Below are 9,014 nucleotides of genomic sequence, written 5' to 3'. Positions count from 1 at the left end.
TTGTCAGAGACAGACTATCGCAAAACATACAACTCACTCCATGTATTGATTGCTACGGCATCTGTTATCAGCAGTCACAACTAGCAACACCAGTAGCAGCTGACTGCACGCAAAGAATAGGAATGTGCAGTGGGATTTACGTGAACTCGGCGCAAGGCAGATCTTTCCGACATAGGCTTGAGAATCTTACGGGAACACTTGTACTGTTTCTAAATTAAGTGTAGGCGTGGGAGGAGGGTGCTTCCTGGGCACTAATAACAGCACGCTTGTCAATTGTGGATGCTAATCATTCGCTTGTATCTTCCTAGACACATCTGCTGGTTGTGAATTATTCCACTTGCATATCAAGGTGCGCATGTAGGTGTGTTAGAAATTCTAGAGGCACTGGGTATTGATCCCAGTACCTCTCGCATAGTAAGCAAGCGCTCTACCATCTGAGCTACGCCCGCACCCCCGAAGACTAATGGTGCTACATACAGCCATATAGACGACACAGACCCTTGCACTCCCATTATTCAGCAGACAAACACTACTCTCTATGTATCCGTTAGGGTGTCTTTCAGGTTTCGTGCATTCTGTATCGAATCGTAGTTGGCCACAATGAAAGGGGCACGTATAACGTCGAAAATAGAATTCGGACACCGCTCTGAGTAAGACCAACGTGTTGTCCACCCTCTATACTTAAATGAGGTTAAGCCGCGATACCTAAGACAGATCTGCACTCGATGACACCTCGATAACAGCCGGTCCCCACACTTACATCTTGCAACCTTACGTCAGTATACATCATATCAGACTGTGACGCTGGCTTTGCAACATCTTGCGTACCTTTAGGTTCGCCGCGACCAACACTTACCATGCACTGACCACAAAAAATGGAGGCGCCGCGACTTGAACCCTGGACCTTTCACACGCCAAGCGAACACTCTACCAACTGAGCTACGCCCCATGCACGAGCACACTGCGCTATTCCCCATTCTTTGCGACTCAGATGCGCACTGACACGATGGTTGGTTGGTTTGTAGCGGTGAAGGGAGCAGAGTACAAAGGCGCGGACCCGTTCATATACACAAAAGTTCCAAGTAGTTTCGATGCTCTGGCATTACAAATGCAAATTCCGTCTGTTTTTAACGTCTTAAATTGAAAGAGCCGTCACAAATTGCTCCGTTTTCAGTCCTTGTCGACAATCATACAGCACCTGAGGTAACAAACACATCTCGAGCCCCATTGTGCACTCCATTATTCATGCCAACTCAGTGCCTCGCTCTTTACTACTGTGTACCAATGTTGTCGTCCAACTGCAAAACACTGGGCCACAACAAGTTTCCGCGTCTCCATTGCACTGCACATACTACGAAACGCTCCCCAAACTTGGCACTCACCCTCGCAGCCGACTTTTCCGACTTTCCACGACGCTCACGCAACGCTCACGCTAGTGACAGCATTATTTATAGTTCGACGTTGCGCCAAATCGAATGAGCACATTTCGCCTACGGCTTAGGCCGCCCTCCTAGTGTGGCTGCTCGGTGTCTGCAGGCAGCGAGGGTCTGCCAGCTTCCTGTGTTCGCACCTATGTCACCTTTGCTTGCTTGTCAGAGACAGACTATCGCTAAACATACAACTCACTCCATGTATTGATTGCTACGGCATCTGTTATCAGCAGTCACAACTAGCAACACCAGTAGCAGCTGACTGCACGCAAAGAATAGGAATGTGCAGTGGGATTTACGTGAGCTCGGCGCAAGCTTGTATCTTCCTAGACACATCTGCTGGCTGTGAATTATTCCACTTGCATATCAAGGTGCGCATGTAGGTGTGTTAGAAATTCTAGAGGCACTGGGTATTGATCCCAGTACCTCTCGCATAGTAAGCAAGCGCTCTACCATCTGAGCTACGCCCGCCCCCCCGAAGACTAATGGTGCTACATACAGCCATATAGACGACACAGACCCTTGCACTCCCATTATTCAGCAGACAAACACTACTCTCTATGTATCCGTTAGGGTGTCTTTCAGGTTTCGTGCATTCTGTATCGAATCGTAGTTGGCCACAATGAAAGAGGCACGTATAACTTCGAAAATAGAATTCGGACACCGCTCTGAGTAAGACCAACGTGTTGTCCACCCTCTATACTTAAATGAGGTTAAGCCGCGATACCTAAGACAGATCTGCACTCGATGACACCTCGATAACAGCCGGTCCCCACACTTACATCTTGCATTCCTTACGTCAGTATACATCATATCAGACTGTGACGCTGGCTTTGCAACATGTTGCGTGCCTTTAGGTTCGCCGCGACCAACACTTACCATGCACTGACCACAAAAAATGGAGGCGCCGCGACTTGAACCCTGGACCATTCACACGCCAAGCGAACGCTCTACCAACTGAGCTACGCCCCATGCACGAGCACACTGCGCTATTCCCCATTCTTTGCGACTCAGATGCGCACTGACACGATGGTTGGTTGGTTTGTAGCGGTGAAGGGAGCAGAGTACAAAGGCGCGGACCCGTTCATATACACAAAAGTTCCAAGTAGTTTCGATGCTCTGGTATTACAAATGCAAATTCCGTCTGTTTTTAACGTCTTAAATTGAAAGAGCCGTCACAAATTGCTCCGTTTTCAGTCCTTGTCGACAATCATACAGCACCTGAGGTAACAAACACATCTCGAGCCCCATTGTGCACTCCATTATTCATGCCAACTCAGTGCCTCGCTCTTTACTACTGTGTACCAATGTTGTCGTCCAACTGCAAAACACTGGGCCACAACAAGTTTCCGCGTCTCCATTGCACTGCACATACTACGAAACGCTTCCCAAACTTGGCACTCACCCTCGCAGCCGACTTTTCCGACTTTCCACGACGCTCACGCAACGCTCACGCTAGTGACAGCATTATTTATAGTTCGACGTTGCGCCAAATCGAATGAGCACATTTCGCCTACGGCTTAGGCCGCCCTCCTAGTGTGGCTGCTCGGTGTCTGCAGGCAGCGAGGGTCTGCCAGCTTCCTGTGTTCGCACCTATGTCACCTTTGCTTGCTTGTCAGAGACAGACTATCGCAAAACATACAACTCACTCCATGTATTGATTGCTACGGCATCTGTTATCAGCAGTCACAACTAGCAACACCAGTAGCAGCTGACTGCACGCAAAGAATAGGAATGTACAGTGGGATTTACGTGAACTCGGCGCAAGGCAGATCTTTCCGACATAGGCTTGAGAATCTTACGGGAACACTTGTACTGTTTCTAAATTAAGTGTAGGCGTGGGAGGAGGGTGCTTCCTGCGCACTAATAACAGCACGCTTGCCAATTGTGGATGCTAATCATTCGCTTGTATCTTCCTAGACACATCTGCTAATTGTGAATTAATCCACTTGCATATCAAGGTGCGCATGTAGGTGTGTTAAAAATTCTGGAGGCACTGAGTATTGATCCCAGTACCTCTCGCATACTAAGCGAGCGATCTACCATCTGAGCTACGCCCGCCCACCCGAAGACTAATGGTGCTACATATAGCCATATAGACGACACAGACCCTTGCACTCCCATTATTCAGCAGACAAACACTACTCTCTATGTATCCGTTAGGGTGTCTTTCAGGTTTCGTGCATTCTGTATCGAATCGTAGTTGGCCACAATGAAAGTGGCACGTATAACGTCGAAAATAGAATTCGGACACCGCTCTGAGTAAGACCAACGTGTTGTCCACCCTCTATACTTAAATGAGGTTAAGCCGCGATACCTAAGACAGATCTGCACTCGATGACACCTCGATAACAGCCGGTCCCCACACTTACATCTTGCTCTCCTTACGTCAGTATACATCATATCAGACTGTGACGCTGGCTTTGCAACATCTTGCGTGCCTTTAGGTTCGCCGCGACCAACACTTACCATGCACTGACCACAAAAAATGGAGGCGCCGCGACTTGAACCCTGGACCATTCACACGCCAAGCGAACGCTCTACCAACTGAGCTACGCCCCATGCACGAGCACACTGCGCTATTCCCCATTCTTTGCGACTCAGATGCGCACTGACACGATGGTTGGTTGGTTTGTAGCGGTGAAGGGAGCAGAGTACAAAGGCGCGGACCCGTTCATATACACAAAAGTTCCAAGTAGTTTCGATGCTCTGGTATTACAAATGCAAATTCCGTCTGTTTTTAACGTCTTAAATTGAAAGAGCCGTCACAAATTGCTCCGTTTTCAGTCCTTGTCGACAATCATACAGCACCTGAGGTAACAAACACATCTCGAGCCCCATTGTGCACTCCATTATTCATGCCAACTCAGTGCCTCGCTCTTTACTACTGTGTACCAATGTTGTCGTCCAACTGCAAAACACTGGGCCACAACAAGTTTCCGCGTCTCCATTGCACTGCACATACTACGAAACGCTTCCCAAACTTGGCACTCACCCTCGCAGCCGACTTTTCCGACTTTCCACGACGCTCACGCAACGCTCACGCTAGTGACAGCATTATTTATAGTTCGACGTTGCGCCAAATCGAATGAGCACATTTCGCCTACGGCTTAGGCCGCCCTCCTAGTGTGGCTGCTCGGTGTCTGCAGGCAGCGAGGGTCTGCCAGCTTCCTGTGTTCGCACCTATGTCACCTTTGCTTGCTTGTCAGAGACAGACTATCGCAAAACATACAACTCACTCCATGTATTGATTGCTACGGCATCTGTTATCAGCAGTCACAACTAGCAACACCAGTAGCAGCTGACTGCACGCAAAGAATAGGAATGTACAGTGGGATTTACGTGAACTCGGCGCAAGGCAGATCTTTCCGACATAGGCTTGAGAATCTTACGGGAACACTTGTACTGTTTCTAAATTAAGTGTAGGCGTGGGAGGAGGGTGCTTCCTGCGCACTAATAACAGCACGCTTGCCAATTGTGGATGCTAATCATTCGCTTGTATCTTCCTAGACACATCTGCTGGTTGTGAATTAATCCACTTGCATATCAAGGTGCGCATGTAGGTGTGTTAAAAATTCTGGAGGCACTGAGTATTGATCCCAGTACCTCTCGCATACTAAGCGAGCGATCTACCATCTGAGCTACGCCCGCCCACCCGAAGACTAATGGTGCTACATATAGCCATATAGACGACACAGACCCTTGCACTCCCATTATTCAGCAGACAAACACTACTCTCTATGTATCCGTTAGGGTGTCTTTCAGGTTTCGTGCATTCTGTATCGAATCGTAGTTGGCCACAATGAAAGTGGCACGTATAACGTCGAAAATAGAATTCGGACACCGCTCTGAGTAAGACCAACGTGTTGTCCACCCTCTATACTTAAATGAGGTTAAGCCGCGATACCTAAGACAGATCTGCACTCGATGACACCTCGATAACAGCCGGTCCCCACACTTACATCTTGCTCTCCTTACGTCAGTATACATCATATCAGACTGTGACGCTGGCTTTGCAACATCTTGCGTGCCTTTAGGTTCGCCGCGACCAACACTTACCATGCACTGACCACAAAAAATGGAGGCGCCGCGACTTGAACCCTGGACCATTCACACGCCAAGCGAACGCTCTACCAACTGAGCTACGCCCCATGCACGAGCACACTGCGCTATTCCCCATTCTTTGCGACTCAGATGCGCACTGACACGATGGTTGGTTGGTTTGTAGCGGTGAAGGGAGCAGAGTACAAAGGCGCGGACCCGTTCATATACACAAAAGTTCCAAGTAGTTTCGATGCTCTGGTATTACAAATGCAAATTCCGTCTGTTTTTAACGTCTTAAATTGAAAGAGCCGTCACAAATTGCTCCGTTTTCAGTCCTTGTCGACAATCATACAGCACCTGAGGTAACAAACACATCTCGAGCCCCATTGTGCACTCCATTATTCATGCCAACTCAGTGCCTCGCTCTTTACTACTGTGTACCAATGTTGTCGTCCAACTGCAAAACACTGGGCCACAACAAGTTTCCGCGTCTCCATTGCACTGCACATACTACGAAACGCTTCCCAAACTTGGCACTCACCCTCGCAGCCGACTTTTCCGACTTTCCACGACGCTCACGCAACGCTCACGCTAGTGACAGCATTATTTATAGTTCGACGTTGCGCCAAATCGAATGAGCACATTTCGCCTACGGCTTAGGCCGCCCTCCTAGTGTGGCTGCTCGGTGTCTGCAGGCAGCGAGGGTCTGCCAGCTTCCTGTGTTCGCACCTATGTCACCTTTGCTTGCTTGTCAGAGACAGACTATCGCAAAACATACAACTCACTCCATGTATTGATTGCTACGGCATCTGTTATCAGCAGTCACAACTAGCAACACCAGTAGCAGCTGACTGCACGCAAAGAATAGGAATGTACAGTGGGATTTACGTGAACTCGGCGCAAGGCAGATCTTTCCGACATAGGCTTGAGAATCTTACGGGAACACTTGTACTGTTTCTAAATTAAGTGTAGGCGTGGGAGGAGGGTGCTTCCTGCGCACTAATAACAGCACGCTTGCCAATTGTGGATGCTAATCATTCGCTTGTATCTTCCTAGACACATCTGCTGGTTGTGAATTAATCCACTTGCATATCAAGGTGCGCATGTAGGTGTGTTAAAAATTCTGGAGGCACTGAGTATTGATCCCAGTACCTCTCGCATACTAAGCGAGCGATCTACCATCTGAGCTACGCCCGCCCACCCGAAGACTAATGGTGCTACATATAGCCATATAGACGACACAGACCCTTGCACTCCCATTATTCAGCAGACAAACACTACTCTCTATGTATCCGTTAGGGTGTCTTTCAGGTTTCGTGCATTCTGTATCGAATCGTAGTTGGCCACAATGAAAGTGGCACGTATAACGTCGAAAATAGAATTCGGACACCGCTCTGAGTAAGACCAACGTGTTGTCCACCCTCTATACTTAAATGAGGTTAAGCCGCGATACCTAAGACAGATCTGCACTCGATGACACCTCGATAACAGCCGGTCCCCACACTTACATCTTGCTCTCCTTACGTCAGTATACATCATATCAGACTGTGACGCTGGCTTTGCAACATCTTGCGTGCCTTTAGGTTCGCCACGACCAACACTTACCATGCACTGACCACAAAAAATGGAGGCGCCGCGACTTGAACCCTGGACCATTCACACGCCAAGCGAACGCTCTACCAACTGAGCTACGCCCCATGCACGAGCACACTGCGCTATTCCCCATTCTTTGCGACTCAGATGCGCACTGACACGATGGTTGGTTGGTTTGTAGCGGTGAAGGGAGCAGAGTACAAAGGCGCGGACCCGTTCATATACACAAAAGTTCCAAGTAGTTTCGATGCTCTGGTATTACAAATGCAAATTCCGTCTGTTTTTAACGTCTTAAATTGAAAGAGCCGTCACAAATTGCTCCGTTTTCAGTCCTTGTCGACAATCATACAGCACCTGAGGTAACAAACACATCTCGAGCCCCATTGTGCACTCCATTATTCATGCCAACTCAGTGCCTCGCTCTTTACTACTGTGTACCAATGTTGTCGTCCAACTGCAAAACACTGGGCCACAACAAGTTTCCGCGTCTCCATTGCACTGCACATACTACGAAACGCTTCCCAAACTTGGCACTCACCCTCGCAGCCGACTTTTCCGACTTTCCACGACGCTCACGCAACGCTCACGCTAGTGACAGCATTATTTATAGTTCGACGTTGCGCCAAATCGAATGAGCACATTTCGCCTACGGCTTAGGCCGCCCTCCTAGTGTGGCTGCTCGGTGTCTGCAGGCAGCGAGGGTCTGCCAGCTTCCTGTGTTCGCACCTATGTCACCTTTGCTTGCTTGTCAGAGACAGACTATCGCAAAACATACAACTCACTCCATGTATTGATTGCTACGGCATCTGTTATCAGCAGTCACAACTAGCAACACCAGTAGCAGCTGACTGCACGCAAAGAATAGGAATGTACAGTGGGATTTACGTGAACTCGGCGCAAGGCAGATCTTTCCGACATAGGCTTGAGAATCTTACGGGAACACTTGTACTGTTTCTAAATTAAGTGTAGGCGTGGGAGGAGGGTGCTTCCTGCGCACTAATAACAGCACGCTTGCCAATTGTGGATGCTAATCATTCGCTTGTATCTTCCTAGACACATCTGCTGGTTGTGAATTAATCCACTTGCATATCAAGGTGCGCATGTAGGTGTGTTAAAAATTCTGGAGGCACTGAGTATTGATCCCAGTACCTCTCGCATACTAAGCGAGCGATCTACCATCTGAGCTACGCCCGCCCACCCGAAGACTAATGGTGCTACATATAGCCATATAGACGACACAGACCCTTGCACTCCCATTATTCAGCAGACAAACACTACTCTCTATGTATCCGTTAGGGTGTCTTTCAGGTTTCGTGCATTCTGTATCGAATCGTAGTTGGCCACAATGAAAGTGGCACGTATAACGTCGAAAATAGAATTCGGACACCGCTCTGAGTAAGACCAACGTGTTGTCCACCCTCTATACTTAAATGAGGTTAAGCCGCGATACCTAAGACAGATCTGCACTCGATGACACCTCGATAACAGCCGGTCCCCACACTTACATCTTGCTCTCCTTACGTCAGTATACATCATATCAGACTGTGACGCTGGCTTTGCAACATCTTGCGTGCCTTTAGGTTCGCCGCGACCAACACTTACCATGCACTGACCACAAAAAATTGAGGCGCCGCGACTTGAACCCTGGACCTTTCACATGCCAAGCGAACGCTCTACCAACTGAGCTACGCCCCATGCACGAGCAAACTGCGCTATTCCCCATTATTTCCGACTCAGATGCGCACGGACACGATTGTTGGTTGGTTTGTAGCGGTGAAGGGAGCAGAGTACAAAGGCGCGGACCCGTTCATATACACAAAAGTTCCAAGTAGTTTCGATGCTCTGGTATTACAAATGCAAATTCCGTCTGTTTTTAACGTCTTAAATTGAAAGAGCCGTCACAAATTGCTCCGTTTTCAGTCCTTGTCGACAATCATACAGCACCTG

The 9,014-nt window shown here is 48.6% G+C and overlaps 1 non-coding gene across 1 annotated transcript; it reads right to left on the bottom strand.

The window, feature by feature from the left end:
* Positions 1 to 8,689: 8,689 nt before the first annotated feature.
* Positions 8,690 to 8,762, bottom strand: Trnaa-ggc (transfer RNA alanine (anticodon GGC)). The gene has a single exon. It is a non-coding gene; the product is annotated as a tRNA-Ala (tRNA).
* Between the last annotated feature and the right edge of the window lie 252 nt (positions 8,763 to 9,014).

This window comes from Schistocerca gregaria, chromosome 10 (assembly GCF_023897955.1).
Source record: "Schistocerca gregaria isolate iqSchGreg1 chromosome 10, iqSchGreg1.2, whole genome shotgun sequence".
In the NCBI taxonomy this organism is placed as follows: Eukaryota; Metazoa; Arthropoda; class Insecta; order Orthoptera; family Acrididae; genus Schistocerca; species Schistocerca gregaria.
This window is presented reverse-complemented; position numbering and strand designations above follow the sequence as displayed.